The following is a 25,415-nucleotide window of genomic DNA, read 5'->3' as shown; positions in this document are numbered from 1 at the left end:
AGAACAAGGTGCGTGGTCTAGGACACAAGACAAGACTGGCTTGCCATTTCCCAGGAGCCAGTACTAACCTTGGTCCACAGTCGGACGCCCGAGCAGTTGACAACCAGGATCCAGAGCCACGCTCTGGAGCCCTGGACAGACAAGGTTCAGTTTCAAAGCCTGGAGCTAAGGATGACAAGGATTCAGTTGGAGCAACCACCTATAAAGTATAAGATGCTCAAGGCAGGTATGTTCAAATCAATGAATTTGTAAGATGATGTACATGTTAGTCAGTTTGGACAATTCCTATGTTCACACATTATTCATCACACATCAAACAAGCACAGGCAGCTGAAAGTAAAAACAGACAAACCAAAGATATGGCACCTTATGATTTGTATGCCTCCGTTACGAAGTAGCCGGAGGCATTATGTTTTCAGGTTGTCCGTCCGTACGTCCCGTTCTCGTGATCGCGTGATCTCAAGAATTGATTAATGGATTCCTGCCAAACTTAGGTTATGTATACTGTATCTTGCAGATCCAATGAACTGATTATATTTTGGGGTCACGATGTCAGAGGTCATTGGACTTATGTATGCAATAATAGCATGTGATCGCATTATCATTGAACTGATGGACGGATTACCAATATCCGGACATGTATGTATCTTACAGAGTCAATGAGCTGATTAGATTTTAGGGCCATGAGATCAAAGATCAAAAGGATTATACATGTATATGAAAAATAGCTTTTAATCACGATATTTGCTTTTGTTTAGGTTTGTAAGTCGAAGATCCATCTACTTATATTTGCCAATTGAAGCTCTTTTACAACCTGACATCATACCAATTTTGTTTCACTCATTTTTAATGCAGCTCCAGTTGAGGGTGAGCGATTTCCTGAACGGTAAGTCGGTAAGTAACATAATATACAATTACATTTTAATCTTTCTCTTGCTCATTCTCATCCTATATATCCCCATATATCTCTCTCATCCTGTCCTTCTCTCTTACTCTCTCTCCCTCTCATCCACTTTCTTGCTCTCCCCTTTCTCTCTTCATCTCTTTCTATTACTTTTTTCAACATTCTTCTACATTTAGTATTGCCTGTTTGGAGCCAGAAGGGCATTAATTGATAATACTTTGACACACTATTACGCCTTCTTCACACTCCCCTATTGTCTTACCGTGATGCTTTTTCCATTTCTTTCTAATGACATTCGATGACATTATGCCATGATTGAAAGGAATCCGGTTGGCTTTAGATATGAGCTAGCAATGGATGTAGAGTATCCAAAATGCGAAAGGTTTGAATTATTGAAAACCATTTTCACATCCCAGTTATCCCCCTCATCTCAACCTGGCTTTTAAAGCCTATCTTATACTCCGCTCTCTCCAATCCCTGCACTCTCTCGTTTAAAAGTTTTAAACTCCCAAACACTATTATATTAATGTTAATTGTTTCTCTCTCCCTCCCTTTCTCTCTCGTTTCTAAACTTCCAATCTCCATCTGCCCCCCTCTCTTTTTTCTGTATCTCACAATCTGTCCATGCCCCCTCCTCCTTCTCTTTCTATCTCTCTCTCTGTCTCTCTCTCTCTTTATCATTATCTCTCTGTGTCTCTCTCTCTCTGTGTCCCTCTCTCTCTCTCTCTCTCTGTATCTTCATCTTTATGTCTGTCTCTTTTCCTATCTCTCTCTCCCTCCCTCTCACTCCCTCTCCTCTCTATCTCTCTCTCCCTCTCCTATTATGTTTAAAATGTTTATCTCTGTCTCTCCATGTCTCTCTCTGTCCTCTGTCTCTCTCCTGTCTCTCTCTCTCCTCTGTCTTTCTCCGTGTCTCTCTGTCTCATTCCCCCCTTTCTCTCTCTATGTCCCTCTCTCTCCCTCTCTTAATCTCTCCATCTCCCTACTACATAGCAAACGCATTCACAGCCACGACGCTAAAGGTGAGGGTGATGGAGTTAATGAAAGCCTGGAACAACGTCCTGGAAAACGACGAGCTAAGACGGATCGTAAACCTACCTCACCATAGAGCAGGATGTGGAGGTAGTGAGAATTTATCTTACACACACTGATGGAATACTTATTTGAATACTAACATTGCCTATTTTGATTCCTTGCCATTCTACCTCAAAACAACCGTTACATATAAGTGCAATACTAATTTACTATGCAAACACTTAGTACTTAACTGTCGATCAATTATGCAATACAAGTCATCAGGGTTTTTTCTTTTCTATTGGCATATATTTTGATGAATTTGCTGGGACTTTGACATTGTATAGTACTTATGATATCTTCCTTTCTTTTGTAATAAAATTAATGCTGCATTCATCTTAACAGTATTACCTCTCGGATCTATGCAATTTGTGTACATGTTCTGTATATTATTACTTATATTCTATGTCACTCTTTTTTGTAAATGGATGAACAGATTTTAATATCATATTTGTTGATTATGAAATGTAATACATAATGTTTAATGTTCGCTTGAGGCCATGGGTTTATTTGCGTTTTCAGTTTGTTTGGCCATTGCACGAAAATCCTCTGACAAGACATTAATATTTACGTGCCTCTCTACGCCCAGGTGTAGGAAATATTCACCTGGTACGAAGAAATCTGAATGTCATATTTTCTTATAACGTTTGCTAGCCCGGCAAAAGGTGGGTAATGATAATTTTGTACAGCGCTTAGAACTATAAAAGGTGTATGCATACTGTATTGTGATACTGTTTTACAGCTTATACATTGAAGCACTAAGTAATATTTGTATCAAGTGCTCTCGAAACGTTACTACACATGTATTATCGATATTGTCAAAACCGTTTTTACAGCTGATAAGAAATGCCTGTACACTTCTAACTTAGAGTCATGAAACATTTCATTCCCTTATTCCAAACATTATTTAATTTTCCATTATTTCGTATTTTGCATATACCATGATGGTTGCAAGGTTTTATTAGCATTTGATATGGTCTTTTTTTTTGGTGCCCCTTGAACGTTTAATTTAAAGTGTTTTTTGGCGCCTTACAAATCATATATATACAATTTCTTTGTGTACAGAGCCTCATTATTTCTTGTATTTTTGTGTATTTTCTCGAACTCCAAGCAGAAATCTAGACTTTCTTCTATATATGTTTGGCGTTCAGCAATAAGGGATAGAGCAACGTCGATCTGGCGCTACTCAGTGGCTGCCGGGCTCACGATCAATTGAGCAAAAAAAATTTTGATTTTCGGTTTAACTTAATACAATTTGGAATGGACTTTAAATGATTATTACTATTATTATTATATACATGTATGTATTGTGCAATTGCAAACGGTAACCAGTTCAGGTATCAACAGATTGTTGTTGACGGCAGGTCACACCAGCAGTCTCTTTATTGGAGTCCCAAATAGGACATTCAAATTGGTTTGCGGCTGCTCATACGATGTCATGTATCTCTTATCTATATTAAAACACAAAAGTAACATAACATTTCAAAGACATGTAACATCAAAAAGTTAGTTTTTTCCGGTTTTTCTGTCAATGCAAATGAATGGTAAATGTGTGCAACAAATTACTTGTGCGCATTCACTGAGCCTTGTGTTATAAGATACAGACATGTGAAGCGTAGGACTATATATTGCACAGTTATAAGTCATGTACATACAAACAGTCTAACCTGACTTTCAAGGTCACCCAAGGGGAACATAAATAGTGGCCTCTGTAGGTGGTTGGCTTCTCTAGACAGGTTCTACAACAAACATTTCCTTCTCGAGGGAGACTTAATATATGATCAATATCCATATGCGGCCTTTATAGACAGGTGGCCACCAAGACATGTTTGGTTGTATATAAATAGATAGACAAGTAGTTTATTGGTAAACAAATTATATCTACAAATATATGCATCACGGCAAAGCCGAATTGAGATGAATTTTCAATGACAGAGTGCACACAAATAAACTAATATGGCGTGTGATTCGATAATGAACATGTTACACAAATATAACAATCTTAAAGTAAATCGTAATACCGGTAGATGATGTATTTATATAAGAGAAATTGGAATTGTGATCGGTTTCGATGAGTCAGTCCAATATAATTGTACATGACCATGTAACAAAAATATAACAGTCTTAAAAACAATAGTAATAATTGATGTATTCATATAGAGGAATTGGAAGTGATTGATTTTGAGGAGTCAGTATTATTATGTCATGACTATGTTAAAAAAAGATATCGAAATCCAAAATAATGGTTGATATCTTTTTCATTAATCTGTTTTAGGAATTGGAATTGTGACTGATTTGATTGAGTCCGTCCCATATACAAAGCTTGAAAAATAATGATGGAGGTATTATGTTTCAAAACGGGTTTCAGTTGAATGCACTGTGTATTTACACTATGCATTAAATAATTATGTTTATTTAATTTGTACCTGAGAACATTTTTGAAATAAATTCACTCAGTGTCATTCCATTGATACCAAACAATGCAAACGTGTCACTGTCCTTACTGCATTTTAAAGGACCAGGCCATAGGTATTTGGCCTTGAGTTGTGTTCAATCAAACACAAATTGGCAACTCTTTGACGTATCTTGCGAGCTCCCCTCCCATTTTTCTTTTTACATGAATTTCATAAACTTTAATTTTCTTCGTTATTGATGACGACATTTATTTGTTTAATCAGGGCTTGAATAATAACATATTTGAAATAATGTTATTAACGAAAATTAAATGTTTCTGATTTGTTTTAGTTCATACAGAGCAAATGGGAGGGGAGCTCGCAAGATACGTCACAGAGTTGCCAAACTGTGTTTGATTGATCACAACTTCCAAAAATCATGACCTTCTTATTTTTAACCACAATTTCCTACAATTGCAATGACCTATTCCTCTCATTTTCCTGCTTCTATCTAAACCAACTAAATATCAGGGTGGGCTTCCCCTTTAAGGACAAGTTTATTGGCTATAGCATGATCATGATGATAGTCGAACTTTATTTTTTCTTCAAATAAGGGAACCGTTATGCAGCGTTTAATTCCTTGAAAAGTGCAATGGAAGGAAAGGGGTTAGCTAAAACACGATCTTGCTTGTATTTGATTGTCTGGTTGTTTCTGTTTGTAATAGTTTGTTGCTGTTGTCCCTCTTTCTCTTTCCCTTTCTCTTTCTCTGCATGTCTTGCTCTTCCCGTCTTTCTTTCTCTTAACCCTTCTCTCTTCCAGGCTCCTCCTGTGCCTATATCTTTCCATACCTGTCTGTTTTCCCTGACTCTCTCTCTCTCTCTCTCTGCATGTCTCACTCTTCCCGTCTTTCTTTCTCTTAACCCTTCTCTCTTCTAGGCTCCTCCTGTGCCTATATCTTTCCATACCTGTCTGTTTTCCCTGACTCTCTCTCTCTCTCTCTCTGCATGTCTCACTCTTCCCGTCTTTCTTTCTCTTAACCCTTCTCTCTTCCAGGCTCCTCCTGTGCCTATATCTTTCCATACCTGTCTGTTTTCCCTGACTCTCTCTCTCTCTCTCTCTCTCTCTCTCTCTCTCTGCATGTCTCACTCTTCCCGTCTTTCTTTCTCTTAACCCTTCTCTCTTCCAGGCTCCTCCTGTGCCTATATCTTTCCATACCTGTCTGTTTTCCCTGACTCTCTCTCTCTCTCTCTCTGCATGTCTCACTCTTCCCGTCTTTCTTTCTCTTAACCCTTCTCTCTTCCAGGCTCCTCCTGTGCCTATATCTTTCCATACCTGTCTGTTTTCCCTGACTCTCTCTCTCTCGCTCTCTCTCTCTCTCTCTGCATGTCTCGCTCTTCCCGTCTTTCTTTCTCTTAACCCTTCTCTCTTCCAGGCTCCTCCTGTGCCTATATCTTTCCATACCTGTCTGTTTTCCCTGACTCTCTCTCTCTCTCTCTGCATGTCTCGCTCTTCCCGTCTATCTTTCTCTTAACCCTTCTCTCTTCCAGGCTCCTCCTGTGCCTATATCTTTCCATACCTGTCTGTTTTCCCTGACTCTCTCTCTCTCTCTCTCTGCATGTCTCACTCTTCCCGTCTTTCTTTCTCTTAACCCTTCTCTCTTCCAGGCTCCTCCTGTGCCTATATCTTTCCATACCTGTCTGTTTTCCCTGACTCTCTCTCTCTCTCTCTCTCTCTCTCTGCATGTCTCACTCTTCCCGTCTTTCTTTCTCTTAACCCTTCTCTCTTCCAGGCTCCTCCTGTGCCTATATCTTTCCATACCTGTCTGTTTTCCCTGACTCTCTCTCTCTCGCTCTCTCTCTCTCTCTCTGCATGTCTCGCTCTTCCCGTCTTTCTTTCTCTTAACCCTTCTCTCTTCCAGGCTCCTCCTGTGCCTATATCTTTCCATACCTGTCTGTTTTCCCTGACTCTCTCTCTCTCTCTCTCTCTCTCTCTCTCTCTGCATGTCTCACTCTTCCCGTCTTTCTTTCTCTTAACCCTTCTCTCTTCCAGGCTCCTCCTGTGCCTATATCTTTCCATACCTGTCTGTTTTCCCTGACTCTCTCTCTCTCTCTCTCTCTGCATGTCTCACTCTTCCCGTCTTTCTTTCTCTTAACCCTTCTCTCTTCCAGGCTCCTCCTGTGCCTATATCTTTCCATACCTGTCTGTTTTCCCTGACTCTCTCTCTCTCTCTCTCTCTCTCTGCATGTCTCACTCTTCCCGTCTTTCTTTCTCTTAACCCTTCTCTCTTCCAGGCTCCTCCTGTGCCTATATCTTTCCATACCTGTCTGTTTTCCCTGACTCTCTCTCTCTCGCTCTCTGCATGTCTTGCTCTTCCCGTCTTTCTTTCTCTTAACCCTTCTCTCTTCCAGGCTCCTCCTGTGCCTATATCTTTCCATACCTGTCTGTTTTCCCTGACTCTCTCTCTCTCTCTCTCTGCATGTCTCACTCTTCCCGTCTTTCTTTCTCTTAACCCTTCTCTCTTCCAGGCTCCTCCTGTGCCTATATCTTTCCATACCTGTCTGTTTTCCCTGACTCTCTCTCTCTCTCTCTCTCTCTCTCTCTCTCTCTGCATGTCTCACTCTTCCCGTCTTTCTTTCTCTTAACCCTTCTCTCTTCCAGGCTCCTCCTGTGCCTATATCTTTCCATACCTGTCTGTTTTCCCTGACTCTCTCTCTCTCTCTCTCTGCATGTCTCACTCTTCCCGTCTTTCTTTCTCTTAACCCTTCTCTCTTCCAGGCTCCTCCTGTGCCTATATCTTTCCATACCTGTCTGTTTTCCCTGACTCTCTCTCTCTCTCTCTCTCTGCATGTCTCACTCTTCCCGTCTTTCTTTCTCTTAACCCTTCTCTCTTCCAGGCTCCTCCTGTGCCTATATCTTTCCATACCTGTCTGTTTTCCCTGACTCTCTCTCTCTCTCTCTCTCTCTCTGCATGTCTCACTCTTCCCGTCTTTCTTTCTCTTAACCCTTCTCTCTTCTAGGCTCCTCCTGTGCCTATATCTTTCCATACCTGTCTGTTTTCCCTGACTTCGCATTTCTCCTGTACAGGGTGAAGTTGTAAATATGGATGTCGACATTTAAACCGTCTTCTCTCCCCCCCCCCCCCTCCCCCCCTCTATTGCTCTCTCCCTCTCTCTCACACACACGCACACACACACATTTTTGTATTTTTTTATTTAATAAATTTGTTTTATTCCTCCAATAGTGTAATACAAACATACAATTGAATAAAATAAATAAACGTTTTCAATATTGCTTGCTCACAACTTCACACACACGCACATACACACTCTTTCTCTCTCTGCTCTCTCTTTCTCTCTATCTTGCCTCTCCTCTACTCAATTTACATTTCGCTCTACCTTCTCTCCCTGTTAATTCACATGTATACACTTCGATATACCCATCTGAGTTGCCCCTCCCGGGCTCTTCAATTTCCCAAACTATGCAGTAGGCCTACATGCATTACATTTTCTTGCAAATGCACAAGTATAATTGTATCATGTTTATCTTATTGAAATGACAGCTAGGTGATGGCCTACGTCGAATATCGGCCTCATATATGTGCTGTCAAACTTAAACAAATATAAGTAATAAATGAATATAATCGTTTGTTCATTAATAGTGTTCTCACACAATTGGTTTCACAGCGCTTTACATGGTATGAAATCGGGGAAATCAGTTCAATAAATACGTCTTCAAGTGCTCTTCTTTGATTTTGATTTCAATTTTTTTCCGTATAAAAAGAAACATACAATATGTACACATACTATAGGATGGATGGCCCTACTCAGCATCCACCAACATGGTGGCGCTGTTTCACGGAGGGGTCCAGAAGAAAGTCACTATATACAAACTATACTACAAATATACAAATTAATAATTAAACAAATAGACAAATATTACAATTCAATTTAAAGTACAACAAGTAACATCCTAAGTACACCCTTAAAATAAAGTAAAGCAACACCCTAAAATTACACACTAAAAACTACACCTTATATTAGGCCAAAATCATCAAAGAAGACCAATAAAAAATCATCGGCTTTATATAAAACTTGGAGGTAATTCATTAAATAAATTCCGGTATACAGCTATATTAGATGAGGAAGATTTATGATGTGGAATTTTGTTAAGAGATCATGCTCCATGGTGACTGAACATTCTTTGACCATATTTAGATATTGGTTTTGGGAGGGCTAGGTTTCCAGTTGAGCTTAGGCAATATTGTGGTGTTGAAAATACAAACATTTCATGTAAATATGGTACAGTCAAGTTATGAATTGATTTAAAAGTCATGAGAGTCCTTTTTTTCGTGATTCTAATGTATCAATGTCAATCACTTGATGAATTTCGTGATCAGAGATATGTCGATAGTGATTTACTCTAAGGATAATTTAAATAGCCCTTTTTGGTAGCTTCTGTAATTGATTGGTCGATAGAGGAACCGTTTACAATATCCGCATAGGCCTAGTCAAGCAATGGCAAATAAGGGTTTTATAAATTATTTCCAAATTTGTTAGGGGTCATTTTCAGTTACGGAAGTTAATGGATTTGAAAAACAAAAGGGGCTATATATCATTGTTTTAAAGTTCAAGAAATTTCACGAAAAAGTGTGGAGTATTAAAAAACGGAACCCGCGATTCGTATACATTATCAGGAAATGATGTTGCGAAAAGATAGCATATTTTTGTGCCGTAAATTTGTACCTGATATTATCAGGTACAAATTTACGGCACAAAAATATGCTATAATAAAATATATAGGGTGTCGGTTTAAGAACAGTTTGTATCCATATTTTTAGCAAAAATGGATCATCTTTTTATGTGGAAAATGTTTTTGAAAGTCAGAAAATAGGAGGCCATTTTTAATAAAAAGTGACACTTCCGAGGAATGTGACGTTGATCAAATTGAATTAATAATGAACTAATTTTATTCGTCAGGAACGTTAAATTACATTTAACGTTATAATGTATACAATATTTTAATTGATATACGGTGATCATAATTAGATTAATAATTACTAATATTTTTGTCTCCAATGATTTTTTTTTTTCGTTTCCTTTTAGGGACTTATGTAGCTGACTTAGGCACTGATGTAGCCGATAAGAGAATTGTGCACAGATCTTTTAACCCGGCCTATGTGTCAACGATTGTTAAAACAATTTACGCCCTCTTGCGTTGAAATTGCTCTTTACCTCTTTTCTTTTCAAACTCAATTTTCTCCCCGCCTCCATGAAGGCATACTTTACTTTCTGTATTGTGAACCAGGCGCAGATCCACAATGGGGGCCCGACTGCCCCCCCCCCCCTCTCGACTCATTTGAAGTGTCTCATCAGTATTATTCTCTTTCCTCCTTTTTAAAAATCCAATGAAAAGTATCGCGTCTCGATCCTCTAAAAGGTAAACTTTCTACTAACAATTTAGTTTGAAAGAGGCTGTATTTCCCCAAAATCTGTAACATTTTTTGTTTGTTAAAGCAAAATATTATAGTACATAAGAAACGTGCTTTAATACCTACAATCTGTTAAATGAAACAAAATCAACATGACATTACTATAAAATAGACCTCTTTTGTAATATGTCTATCAAATCTTATTTATTTGTGTGTTTTAGTGTAATGCGCACATTAAAGCAAATACGTGTATTATTACTAGGCTAAAAGACTATAAATCAAGTCTCACAAAAAAAAAACTACTGTTTATTATAATTTGTCAGTATTTCCATGTAAGAGATTAAAAAATTATTGAGATATTGAGAATGTAATATATAAGATTATCTAGGGTTTTGTGTTATCTTTACATGAATGGTGTATTTATGGTTATTTAATGTAACATGAATTCATGTAATTAAAAATTAGAACATCTATTCCAACTCTAAATTATAATTACTCTGTTGGAAACACACAAACCTCAGCTTTAACCCAGCTACACCTGCGCGAAGCGATGCTTAATGTGGAATCTATACTATTAAGTAACTCTCTGCACTGCAAGACTTAATAATGATCCTGCTCTTGCCATTTGCCTACTGTGAAACTCCGTTTGGTTTTCTTACAAGATTTTATCATCATCGAATTTTCGATCGGAACTAAAACGTTGACCTATTGATCGTGTGTTTGGTAGTCGACTGGTCGAATTGATATCATAACACTGAAGTTGACCTATTGATCGTGTGTTTGGTAGTCGACTGGTCGAATTGATATCATAACACTGAAGACCTATTGATCGTGTGTTTGGTAGTCGACTGGTCGAATTGATATCATCACACTGAAGACCTATTGATCGTGTGTTTGGTAGTCGACTGGTCGAATTGATATTGTTTCGATGATCGAAACTTATTTCTAGTGGTTTTGCTGATATTTACTCTTTTTCTTGTTTATTGAAAGATACCATAGGTTTTTCGGTTTACGGCCGTTTACGGCCGTTTATAGGTGGATAATTTTAGCTTCGAAACATGTCAGAAAACCCGAGGCCACAAGTTTCGACCGAAGGCTTGAAATTCAACCGTATGTGCAGATTTCGTCAAGCTAGAAGTTTGGCCGACTCTCATTATGTTTAAGAAAGTTTATAGTTCCTGCCCAAAAAGTAAGTGTGCTTTAATATTAGGTTTAATGACTTTATGAACAAATTACTAAAATGAAAATGTGAAACGAAAAATGGATTCTCGTGGTTTATGTTCATTTGCATTTAATTTACATAGGTTTTGAGCATGAAACCAAAACTGAAGTTAGCACATCAATTGTTTGCATTGTTTACATCAATGAGTGTTTTTGTCAGGGGCTTATGTTGATGAAAGCTTATAAATCTGTACAACAATTATTAATGTAGAAATCAAAAAGGCATGAGGGATTTATATGTTAACTGAGTGTCTGAAATGAATCAAACTGGGCTAGGTTATTTTAACTTGGTTAGAGAAAAGTTATGCAAGAGTTGTGATGTGCATAATAACATTGCAAGTTGAATTTTGCTCAAGTTGAAGTTGATATACATGGCTTGAGATTGATTTTCCAATACAAAAGGATTACTGGAGTAGTTTACACTTTAATATTTGCAAGGTAATTATTGCAGATATTTCATGAAGATAATTATGATTTAGACTACATATGTATCTGATGACTAGTGGTCATGATGCAAGATAGGATACAACAATTATTATTCAATAATGACACAGAGAGACATGTTTTGATGGTTCAGTCAAGTTTATTATTTATATAAGAAGTACAATTCAGAGCTTCATAGTCTAGACAAATATGTATTCAGTGTTAATCAAGGTACTGAAGGTACATGTCTAATTTCCGGTTCAATTTGTTTGTTCTTTTTATGCAGATTGAATTATATATTCTTCAAGATCTCAAGAACTGCGTTGTTCGACGACATTTGACTCACATCGTTGGTCATTTGATTAAAGTACAAATCAACGCCATAATACAATTTCGTGCAGAGAGTCGTCTTTTTGTCCTCAGCAAACCAGATATCATAACACTGAAGACCTATTGATTTTGTGTTTGGTAGTCGACTGGTCGAATTGATATCATAACACTGAAGGATACCATCAACTACACGGTGTGACATAAAAATGAATCCCATTGTCTGAAATAAAATAACAATGTTTGTGTTTAATTTATTTATGCTTTGAAGTGTATATTATTGTTATGAATAGTATTGATTGAATATAAGTGGTTTGTTATGTTGTTCTGTTACTTTTTCGTATTATATACCATGGATATAGTCATAAATATTTAAAAGTCATATACCTATGTGGGTTGATTAAAAACAAGGCCCTTGGAAAAGGGGGAAAAGGTGAATCCAACCCTTATCTTCGTTTATTTGCTTATTATATTCCACATACTAAGAATCTTGCTCTACGATTGGTCAAAAGTAAATCACGTGATGAAAGATAGATCGCCCATTATTGATGGAAGAAGCAAAAAGTTCGTTACACTGTGTAGATAGTACTACTATCTACACAGTGCAACGCACTTTCACTGAAGATAGAGGCACTATCTACAAAGAGCAACGCACTTTCACTGAAGATTATCCAAAAGCGCACTAAAACAGGCGTAATTAAGCGCGCATTACCAATGAGCGCAATTAAAACAAACACAATATGTGCGCACCGTACCCTCAAGGTTGGGTAAAACTACTGTTTAACATTTTTGGCGTGAATTTGGGCATGGTGTCTTTTATGTAGATGCATACACGTCCTTTTCTTTTTGTAGTTAAATTGTTTTAGATGTGGAATGTAAAGCAAATAATCACCTTTTGGTTTCAGGCGATGGCAAACTATCACTTCCTCGTCGATCAGAATGTATACGCTATCTTTCCTCAGCTTCGATTCGGAAAGATAGCTACATCCAGATCGCCTCGGAAGTGATAGTTTGTCCCATCACCTTCACCAACGGTATTTATTTGCTTACTATTTCTCTCTCTCTCTCTCTCTCTCTCTCTCTATCTCTTTTTCTCTATGATACTATATTAAGGGAGAGAGAGAGAGAGGTATAAAATCTCGAAAACTCCACTGTAAGTGATTCAGTATGCTCTTTCTCGTATTCCACAGTTTAGTGATCACTTGGATTTAAATGATGACAGGAGTAAGATTTCACATTATCAATTGGTAACTTGGGATAATAAATGTACTATTTGGTTCAAGCAGTCCTTGAATAAAGAATACTTACAATGTTTGACTGTTCACATTCATTTATACACGATTTAATGATCATTTATTACAATATCATCCATAAAGTTCACGTCTAATGACCCGTCTTGCCACTTTAAAAAGATCACATATCCTTCCCACAGTAATACGATATAATTTACATATTTTATGAGTTTTATGGTTCTCTTCACAACTTACTTCAAAGCGCTATGGTACGCTATGCTTTTTAGCGCTAACTTCATATCGAACTTGTGTATTAAATCAGGAAAGTTAGACATTTTGCGGAAAGGGGTGATTTTTGGTTTTAAACTAAAAATCACCCCTTTCCGCAAAATGTCTAACTTTCAATACCTAAGTTAATGGATATGAAAAACAAAAGGATTGTTCATTCTTTCATTATAAATGCATTCATGAATTGGCACCAATTTATCTACAAGAACTAATCCAGGAATACAAACACTCGCGCAATTTACGGTCATCTTCAAAATTAAACCTCGTGTCTACTTCTGGGTCAACTCTTTCTTCTGGTAATCGATCTGTTTGCAAAGCTTCTGCTGAACTTTGGAACAAACTACCTTTAAATGTCAAAAACTATCAAACTGTTAAACTATTCATAACTAGTCTTAAGACACATTTATTCAAGATTGCTGTCGATGATTATTAACTCTGTTCACTTTGATGTGTATTCCATATGTATTGTAATTTGTAGGCTTATTTGCACTTTTTTGTTTTGGTTAATATGTAATTGTTTATCAGTCTATTTTGTTTGTTATAGCGCTTAGAGTCTTCGGTGGTTAGCGCTTTCCAAGTAATGTTTTTATTATTATTATTATTACTATTTTTTCAAATATCAAGAAATGTCATGAAAAAGTGTCAGGTATTTCAAAACGGAACCCGCAATTCGTACAAATTGTCAGGAAAATGTTGCACAAATAAAGCATATTTTTGTGCCATGAATTTGTACTTGATAAACAAAACAGGGTGTAATTTTAACAACAGATTTTAACCATCTTTTGTGCGAAAGGAGATCATAATACATGGTAAATGTTTTTGAAAGTCCAAAAATAGGAGGTCATTTTTTAATTGATTATGATCATGATTGTGTTACCTGTCTGAATATCAAGTGAAGTAGGCCTACGTACACCACCGAGGAATATTTTATTCGACAGGAACTGAAGATTGTTTGATAGTTATCATTGACGCATACAGTTCGCATGAAAAAAATACACCCAAATTAGATTGATTTCCATGTACAGATAAAAAATTGTATGGCATTGAATTATAATTCGTATTAAACAGCTAGTAACTCATATTCCGTGTAATGAAACCTTACTCATAACGCTGCTGCCATGGATGACTGCATGAGCAGCAGCCTTTTCACAAAGTATTGTCAGCACCCCCTTCTATCAATACGTTTAGGCTGCATCATTCAGTGTGGGTGAAAAGCATTTACGCACTGGTATTTAAAGCCCCATGCACTGCACTACTTATAGTTACTTGCGCCCTCTATAAGCAAACAATGCCATATCAGTGACCATTGGTCCCCATAGTCCCCTTTTTCTTATGTTAATTGAGAGCTGATTTGATGAGATAACCACCTGTATAGTGACCATGCAGGGAGGTCTAATCCCTCCTGGCCAAACTAGTGCAGATAGGCTTTAAGTCCGATAACTTAAGTTTGCATTATTTTGTGCAATTGCGTAGAAAAAGTAAAAATGGAAAAACTCAAGCTAAAAAAGGCCCATTTGCAAAAAAATATTATGATTTTCTCTTTGTTATGATGATACAATCTTGTCACAATTTTGTATTCCTTGTTAAAGGGATAGTTGCGTTCTTTTGCAGAGGGCGCTACACAAAATAATTTTGTTGTGGGATAATGACAAAATGAGTGTCAAATTTGAAAGAATATACAAATGAAATGACAAATTCATCTTTGTTTGATCAAAATCGGTTCAGAGACGGCTGAAATATCCATAAATATAACCCATTTCGAATATTTGTGGTGCCCCACAAATATTCGGTAATTTTGAACCATACATACATACATATTGATATTTGTATAGCATCTTTACGTAAACATGCTCAAAGCGCTTTACATTAGTAAATAAAACAGAATTATTATTTTGCTCTCCAAGCGCATGAACTGTAGAATGGTTGTGTAAAGCTGTGTAAGGTAATTCAAAAGTCTGTGCACCACGTGAACCAAGCCTGGTTCATACAGTACACAACCTCGTTCACAGTACACACAACTCCACACAACGCCTTGTCAAAAAACAATCACAAAGAAAACAAATAAGTCTTGCGATTTCTCTTGAACGATTCGACTGAGGTGCAGGAACGAATGTTTAATGGGAGACTTTTCCGAGAGGTTGGACCAGAAAAAGTTATATTTTGTTGACCCTTCAGAATTTCAGAAGAAGAGGATCTGACCTTGAGCGTAATGAATATCTTGATTGCTGGATGGGACAAAACAAACTAGAAAATAGGATGAGATAAGGTTATACATGGATTTATGAACAAATATTGCAACTTTATACATTATTCTCTTGGGAACAGGTAACCAGTTGTTTAAAAAAAGGAGACACAATATGATCATATTTTCTTGCATTTGAGACGTATACGGGCTGCACGATTCTGGATTCGTTGAAGTCTATCGTTATCCGAAACATTTATATTAATCAAGAGAGAATTGGCATTATCAAGACGGCTTAAAACGAGAAAGCGAATAGCATGACGGCATGCCTCATCAGTTAACATCCTTCTGACCCTAGATACGTTATACAAATGAAAATGTAATGACTTACGAAGTGAGGTAACCTGTTGAGAGATGGTCAAAGAAGAGTCAAGTAGGCCTACAACACCCATACGTTGAAAAACGAGAAAGCGCCTTATACATTTTATTCCAGCAATGCCTATATTGGCTTTTTGTTGGCTTTTTCATGTTGGTTATAATACGCACAACCAGCCGGCCCGTGTATTGTTATTATTAATCAATTAATTAATGGTCACTGTATATTTCTAAAGTGGAGCTAAATTGGTATGATCGTTTACAATCTAAATTCACACATTTGGGGTCTAAAATTATCTTCATAGCTAAATGGACACTAGAAGTGTAATAAATAACCATGCGTTTTAAAGGAATTTGCGTTCTTAAACAAGAACTAAACTATCCCTTTAAAGCTAAGCCTTGTAATTGAGTCATTTAGAATGGACAAAGTTTACTAGGAATTAATGCTTACTTTTCCCGCAAAGGTCTACTCCTCTGATTTGTATATGCCGTCGAGAGACTCGAGACAACCGTATGCACCTATCTTTAATATGCATGTAAAATGGTAAAATGGACAAGTAGTGAGCAGAGACATCTTCGATATCATGAAATAAGAAGTTAGAAGGCTATTAAGACAGTAATGAAACATAGCATTTTTACAGTAACACATTAATGAGAAGTAGAAGAAGTATATAGTATATAGTTTATAGTAGTAATAGTTCTCCTTAGAACTATATAGAAAGATAACAACGGTCCTTTTCAGGACTACACACCTCCAAGAAAGATTACCGAGTCAGAGTCCTTTTCAGGACTCCTCAACCCTGTCTCTCTCTCTCCCACATGGTGCACCCGCAAACCTACTGTATATCTACATCACCATGCAAGCCGACACTTACAAGCAGCATCTATATAGTAGGAGTAGTATAGTAGTAGTAGTAGAAGTAGTACATGTAGTTGTATTAGTACAAACCTGTACCTGATCCTGTAATTTAGTTATAATTGTAGTTGTATATATAGGGGGAACGTGGTGGATATGTCCACAGCCGTCCTAAATGTGCGGCGCTCCCCTAGTGTTGGAAAGTGTTTTATATGTTTTCTTCAGCAGGTGGGGGGGGGGGGGGGGGGGGGGTGTTACACCCTCAAATGTAATAACTCCCACAAATGTAATAACGCCCACAAATGTAATAACACTTTACCCACAAATGTAACAACACCCACAAATGTAATAACACTTTACCCACAAATGTAATAATTTCACCCACAAATGTAATAATGACTTTACCCACAAATGTAATAAATTTTAAGTGATATTTTGAATCACCCACAAATGTAATAATGACTTTACCCACAAATGTAATAAATTTGAAGGGATATTTTGTCGAATTTAAAACTAAAACCCTGTAATAAAGCATGGGTATAGCGCGCAGTCTTTGCTCCAGACCCGGTTATTTCAAAAAAATTAAAAAATCTTCAAAACTAAGACCACACCATCTTCCAAACTAAGACCCGGTAATAAAGCATGGGTTCAGAGCGTAGTTTTTCTTCCAGACCCGGTTATTTCAAAACGTTTTAAAAATCTTCAAAACTAAGACCCCATCATCTTATTCCTGTGGAAGAACATATATAAGTATTGAGCGTAGTCTTTCCTCCAGACCCGGTTTTTCAAAAGTTAAAAAACAAACAAAAAACAAAACAAAACAAAACAAAACAAAAAAACCTTTTAAACTAAGACCCCTCTATCTTCCAAATTAAGACCCGGTAATAAAGCATGGGATTAGAACGTAGTCTTTACTTCAGACTCGGTTATTTAAAAAAAAAAATCTTCAAACTAAGACCTCACCATCTCATTCCTGTGGAATAACATGGGTATAGAGCGTAGTCTTTCCTCCAGACCCGGTTATTTCAAAGGAAATAGAAATTTAAACAAATCTTCGAAACTAAGCCCATCATCTTATTCCTCTTTTTTTTCATTTAAAAAATAAATTACATTATTACATATGTGGATACAACACGTCACAAATAAATGATTGGTCGGCGGTCACACGAACTGACGAATCAGTCAAAATGGTCCATATATATAACACACAGAGGAGGGACCGATTCGATGGTTCGTTGACCGTTGATCGGAGAGACAAAAATCATATAAATAAATACAGTACGGACTACGTCCAACTTTCTATCTCTCCCGCCCCCCCCCCCCCCCCTTTTTTTTCTCTTTCTCTTTCTCTTTCCCTCTCCCTGTCTGTCTCTCTGTCTATATGGCAATGTCGTTTTCCATCTTCAGCTTTTTTTTATAATGTTTTCTATTCCTCCATTTGCTTCTTCGCCGGCAGCATATCTTCCTTGAGATTAATTATTATAACATAATTATCCCTGATGATTTACACATTATACCTCACGTGTTTGGTGTGCACGCATACACACAACCCGGAAAGAGTCAAGTTTGGTAGGGCGTGACGCCTATTTTTTATATATTATCTGCGGGGAAGACCACGTTGACTTGAATGTAGCAACCTTGTATATTTCACTAAATTGGCTGTTTCTCGGCGTTATAATATCAGTTTATACATGTACCATTGCGAATGATACATGCCAACATTTGACATTGGCGTTGACAATGAGTGTTTCGTCTTGCGTGTGTTCAAGCAAGTAGGAGAATGATAAACAGAATTGACTTCCCTTCTAAGTTTGATTTGGTGTAACGGTGTACATGCACATCAGAATATAAGGTAAGCGTATATTATATCAAACAGCATTCATATACCAATAAGCTTTAATAGTACAGTACGTAGGCCTACTGGGGAAAAGGGTAGTAAAAATAAAAGCTTCTCGAAATCTAATGTTTGTTTGATTTCTACGATTTTGGATTTTTATGAAGATTTGATGTATATATAACGGAAAGTCTCTTTTTTTGTTTCTTTATTGATTTTTTTTCTTGAGATGTTTTTTTTATAATCATTGTGTCTGTTTGATTCTTGGTTGATTTTGTTCGAGAAGAGGGTGAGGGGGAGGAGTATCCGAATATGGATCCGTCCATTTTTGAGTTTTAGAGCGAAACTCGTATAGATTTACTTCAAGTGTTTGCATTCGCACTCTCTTCATCAAAGTGCTTGACTTGAGCATGCTGGCCTACTATTCATGTTATATATATATATATATATATATATATAGTAGATACAATTATACAACAAGACAATTATCGTATTCAATTTGCATATGCTTTGTTTGTCATTACAAGTTCTGTCAAACAAACGTGTACTTGTATGTGCATTTAACTACTTTCTGCCACATGATTAAGGGTCGAAAAATAATGGCTGAATACCCACAAAAATGATAACAGAACACTTTCGAGAAATACATATGGGTTCAAGAGCGATTTCAATACTGCAGAGCTAATATAAATTTAGCCTTTGGACAAGGCCTCGCGCACTGCTTGTCTGCCGAGCAGGGTCTGAAAATAGACTAACGCATGTGGCTTTACAGCAGTCACTATGAACATGACAGACAATGAAAGCGGACAAAATATACAGTTCCTCAGGAAAACAAAGGAACATCCCTTCACTGCTATTATGTAAAAATGTGTAGAACAGGCGAATATGCATGTGACACCTGTTCTACACATTTTTACATAATAGCAGTGAAGGGATGTCCCTTTGTCTACCTGAGGAACTGTATATTTTGTCCGCTTTCATTGTCTGTCATGTTCATAGTGAGTGATCGCTGGACCGAGATATGATCAGTCGTCACGCGATTAGCCTATGTATTCAGACGCGTTTAGGGAAATACAGCACGAGTGCCTTGACTAAAGGCTTATAGAAATTATGTTCGGATTAGCTCAAAAGCAGGAGAGAAAAAAAAAGCCTAGTGAAATAGTATATTTCTGTAAGTTAATTATCTAGAAGTTATTGCATAGGTGTATTACAAGACATCTGGTTTATAACATTTCGAGTGATACAAATAGAGATCATGTCATTGCCAACAAACTTGTGTAATTCATGTCAAATTCATATTGCCTCAGGAATAGATATATGCCAGTGCACCTACATTTATTTATTTGAATAATCAATTAATTCACTGTTGTTTTCCAAAATAATCCTCAACAAGCTTAAAGTCATTTGATTTGATTTGATTTGATTTGATTTGATTTATCTACTTATGTTTGATTTTCTTCTTTTGCAGTTTTACAATATATAACATACAAATCATGCTAAGACAACAGAGTAAATATGTAAAACATAGTAAGTAGTAAGGTTGGCTGTAACTTTAATGTCAAGAATATGAAAATGCAGAATGTACTGAAACTTGTTGATCTTTTGAGTAATGGTGACAATAACAATGTCGACTTGGTGTCTACCTTATTCGTTTTGATTGAACCATATCAACCGTATATCAATTTAAAACAGTAAATAAAATCATGGTTAGGAACATCGAAAAGCAAAATGATTGTAATTGGTATCCCGAAAGAAGAAAAAGTGAAAAAAGTTAAAGATTGAAAAACAAACAAACAATGCTACATACATTATCACACACAGACACACAAACGCAAACACCAATTTTAAAATATGAATGGGGGGGGGGGGGGGGGTCACATATACATTATTTGTCATATACATGCATATTTCCATAAAATGTCATCAGAGGGAGCCTAATAATATTGACTAGGGCAATACTTTACATGTCTTAAGTGATCTACTTGATTTTATGTCTTGTTGGAGTTCATTCCATTCCTTGGATCCCTTACTGATAAGGGATTGAAGACGTGTTGTATTTGTGTAAATCGGAATTGAATATTAAGTGCTTATATATTCATTATTAATATTTGTTATCATTACTACTACTACTACTACTACTACTACTACTACTACTACTACTAGTACAACTTGTACAACTACTACTACTACTACTACTACTACTACTACTACTACTACTACTACTAGTAGTACTACTTGTACAACTGCTACTTCTACTACTACTACTACTACTACTACTACTACTACTACTACTACTCCTTCTCCTCCTGCTTCTCCTACTAATACTAATAATAATAATTATACTACCACTATTAATAGTACTACTACTACTACTACTACTAATACTACTATTACTATATACTGATACTGTTACTGCTATAACTATATTACAGGTACAGGTTTGAAGAAAAAAATAGTAGACGACATCTAATGTACTACAACAACTACTACTACTACTACTACTACTGCTACTACTACTACTTCTACTACTACTACTACTACAACTACTACTACTACTACTACTACTAATACTACTACTACTACTACTACTACTACTACTGCTACTTCTCCTCCGCCTTCTCCTCCTCCTACCTCTAATAATAATACTACTATTCCTACTAAAACGACTACTACTATATACTGCTACTACTACTAATACTATTACTGTTACTTCTATAACTATATTACAGGTACAGGTTTGAACAGAAAATACTACTAGTAGTATTAAAAGTACTACTACTACAACAGCTAATACTACTTCTAATGTACTACAATTAATACTATTCTACTACTACTTCTACTACTACTACGACTACTTCTACTACTACTAATTCTACTACTACTACTACTACTACTTTAATTACTAATTAGCTACTCCTACTACTACTAATACTACTACTACAACTACTAATTAGCTACTCCCACTTCTACTACAACTACTACTACTACTACTACTACTACTACTACTTCTACTACTACTACTACTATCAGTGGCGGATCTAGGGGGCCCGGGGAATGGGTCCCGACCCCCCCCCCCCCCTGGAAAAAAAGAAAGAAAAAAGGAGAAATATTTATTTATTTTTTTTTTTGGCTAAAGAAAGCAACAACAACACAGTCTTCCTTCATTCAGACAAGGATTAACAGTCGAGAACGATACAATAAATCGTCTTTTTTTCCTAATAATTTAAGGAAACGTCTAAGCTTCCGCGCGGGAGGGGGGAAAACTTAATTCAGACAAGGATTAACAGTCGAAAACAATACAATAAATCGTCTTTTTTTCCTAATAATTGAAGGAAACGTCTAAGCTTTCGCGCTTCGCGCGGGAGGCCTATCACCCACACCCCCACTAATGAGCGCTCTTTAAGTGATTCGCCTGCTAACTACCACCCCTCCCTAAAATAAGATCCTAGCTCCGCGCCTGCCTTAAAATATTCGTATATTTATGTCGTCGAGGAAAATGACCATTTGCGCATACGCAAGTACTTTAGATAGTCCATAGGAAAACATAATTAGCCTTAGACCCCGGGTTTATAGTGTCAAATTTGTAGATATTAGGACATTTAATTTTGTCGTTAATTGGTGGCTAATTTTGTCGGTAATCGTTTACAACACCACCCCCCCCCCCCCCCCCCCCCCCCCCACTGAAAAAGGTCTAGCGGCGCCCCTGCTTATGATATGAAACGAGCCTTCCTAGCAATTTGATTTGTTTTTATATGTATACAGATCGGACTAAAGTTTGAAGTTTGTCTCATTTACCAATGTTTGGTTGGCTTTTTAAAAAGTTTCAGGTTTGAAAAAAATGTTTTGACTTCAGATTTGACCTTGTGTTACCTCTGATGTGTATACTGCTGTTCATTAAATGATAACCAAGATAGTTTCATCCACGATATTGCAGGGTATTAACACTAGGGTATGGATGAACAATTTGGGGTTGATGAAACTGCTCTATTGCATACTTCATTTTTGGCCCCAAGTGGAAATGGTTTTGCACCCTGATTGTGGCTATACCGATTGTAATTTGTAGGCTTATTTGCACTTTATTGTTTTGTTTAATATGTAATTGTTTATCAGTCTATTTTTTTTGTTATAGCGCTTAGAGAATTCGGTGGTAAGCGCTTAATAAGTAACGTTTGTATTATTATTATTATTATTATTATTATTGTTGTTTTAAATATCAAGAAATGTCACGAAAAAGTGTTAAGTATTTCAAAACGGAACCCGCGATTCGTATAAATTGTCAGGAAAATGTTGCAAAAATATAGCATATTTTTGTACCGTGAATTTTTACTTGATAAGTAAAACATATAGGGTGTCAGTTTAAGAACAGTTTGTACCCATATTTTATACGAAAAGGGATCATAATATATATGGATTTTTGTTTTGTTTATGTCCTAAAAAAGGAGGTCATTTTAATTGCTTACGATCATGTGTTGCTCGTCTAAATATAAAGTGACGTACGTACACCACCGAGGAATATGAATTCATTTTATTCGACAGGAATGTTAAGATTGTTTGGAAGTTATCATTTACGCGTACAGTTCGCATGAAAAAAGTACACCCAAATTAGATTTATTCCCATGACAGATACAAACCTGTATGGTATTGAATTATAATTCGCATTAAACAGCTAGTAACTCATATTCCGTGTAATGAAACCTTACTCATAACGCTGCTGCCATGGATGACTGCATGAGCAGCAGCCTTTTCATAAAGTATTGTCAGCACCCCCTTCTATCAATACGTTTAGGCTGCATCATTCAATGAGGGTGAAAAACATTTACGCACTGTTATTTAAAGCCCCACTGCACTAATTATAGTTACTTGCGCTCTCTATATAGCAAACAATGCCTAATCGGTGACCATTGGTCCCCGTTTTCTTATGTTAATTGAGAGCTGATTTGATGAGATAACCACCTGTAAGTGACCATGCGGGGAGGTATAATCCCTCCTGGCCAAACAAGTGCAGATAGGCTTTAAGTCCGATAACTAATTTGCATTATTTTGTGCAATTGCGTAGAAAAAGTAAAAATGTAAAAACTCAAGCTAAAAAAGGCTCATTTGCAAGAAAATATTATGATTTTCTCTTTGCTATGATGATACAATCTTGTCACAATTTTGTATTCCTTGTTAAAGGGATTGTTGCGTTCTTTTGCAGAGGGCGCTACACAAAACAATTTTGTTGTGAGATAATGAAAAACTGAGTGTCAAATTTGAAAGAATATACAATTTAAATGACAAATACATCTTTGTTTGATCAAAATCGGTTCAGAGACGGCTGAAATATCCATAAATATAACAATTTCTAATATTTTTGGTGCCCCATTACTTACGAAGTGAGGTTACCTGTTGAGAGATGGTCAAAGAAGAGTCAAGTAGGCCTACAACACCCAGACGTTGAAAAACGAGATAGCGCCTTATACGTTTTATTCCAGCAATGCCTATATTGGCTTTTTGTTGGCTTTTTCGTGTTGGTTATAATACGCACAACCAGTCGGCCCGTGTATTGTTATTTTTAATCAATTAATTAATGGTCACTGTATATTTCTAAAGTGGAGCTGAATTGGTATGATCATATTCAATCTAAATTCACACATTTGGGGGTCTAAAAATACCTTCATAGCTAAAAGGACACTAGAAGTGTAATAAATAACCATGCGTTTTAAAGGCATTTGCGGTCTTAAACAAGAACTAAACTATCCCTTTAAGCTAAGCCTTGTAATTGAGTCATTTAGAATGGACAAAGTTTTCTAAGATTTAATGCTTTCTTTTCCCGCAAAAGTCTACTCCTCTGATTTGTATATGATGTCGAGAGACTCGAGACAACCGTATTCACCTATCTTTCATATGGATATAAAATGGCAAAATGGACAAGTAGTGAGCAGAGAGATCTTCGATATAATGAGATAAGAAGTTAGAAGGCTATTAAGACAGTAATGAAACATAGCATTGGTAATGTCCACACTTTAACAATAAAACATTTATGAGAAGTAGAAGAAGTATATAGTATATAGTATAAAGTAGTAATAGTTCGATGGGCGATGTGCGATAAAAAATAATCTATTTTCGTTTGAACAGCGTGAATTAGAAAAAACAGTATTCGTCTCGATGGGTTTTACAATTTGTGAATTAATTACCTTTATCTGCCCATGCGCAGATAGTATTTACGAACCGTCTTAGACTGCCTGTTCTATTTTTATTTGATATTTTGCCTGGACTTAAATAAAGCTGAACAACTTTGAACTGTATTTGCACCTGAGCCTGCATTCTTATTTTCTGGATTCACTACAAAGGCTTTTCACCCACATTGAATGCTGCAGCCTAAACGTAGTGGTACCAGGGAGTGTTAGTACACGGGGATGTTGACAATGCCTTTTGCTGTTCAGTCATTCATGGCAGCAGCGTTATGAGTAAGGTTTCATTACACGGAATATGAGTTACTGTTTGATACGAATTATAATTTAATGCCTTACAGTTTTTTTTTTAAATCTGTAAACAGGAATCGATCTATAAAGTTGGGTATACCTTTGTCAAACAAACTGTAACGTCTACATCTTCCCTCCTGTATCCATCCTTTTGCTCTCTCTCTCTCTCTCTCTCCCTCTCTCTCCCTCTCTCTCCCTCCCTCCCTCTCTTTCCCTCCCTCTCTCTCTCTCTCTCTCTATCTATCTCTCTCTCTCTCTCCCTCTTGATCAGGCTGCTTTGATTTAAGGCTACTCAAGTGTCTTCCACACCCACATACACACTCGTGTAACCTATACATTCACACGCAGACATGCATGCACATTAATTTTTTTCAAACCCACAATCATGCTCCCCACATACATTTCTTTCCTAATAA

At 36.7% G+C, this 25,415-nt stretch overlaps 1 long non-coding RNA gene across 1 annotated transcript; it reads left to right on the top strand.

Annotated features, from left to right (window-relative positions):
- Positions 1-4: 4 nt before the first annotated feature.
- Positions 5-3,118, top strand: LOC105437096. The gene is made up of 3 exons (XR_970471.2): positions 5-226; positions 856-894; positions 1,898-3,118. It is a non-coding gene; the product is annotated as an uncharacterized LOC105437096 (long non-coding RNA).
- Positions 3,119-25,415: the final 22,297 nt, after the last annotated feature.

This window comes from Strongylocentrotus purpuratus, unplaced genomic scaffold (genome assembly GCF_000002235.5).
Source record: "Strongylocentrotus purpuratus isolate Spur 01 unplaced genomic scaffold, Spur_5.0 spur5_scaffold_18, whole genome shotgun sequence".
Lineage (NCBI taxonomy): Eukaryota > Metazoa > Echinodermata > Echinoidea > Camarodonta > Strongylocentrotidae > Strongylocentrotus > Strongylocentrotus purpuratus.
Note: the sequence above shows the minus strand (reverse complement) of the source record. Positions and strands in the feature narration are given on the sequence as shown.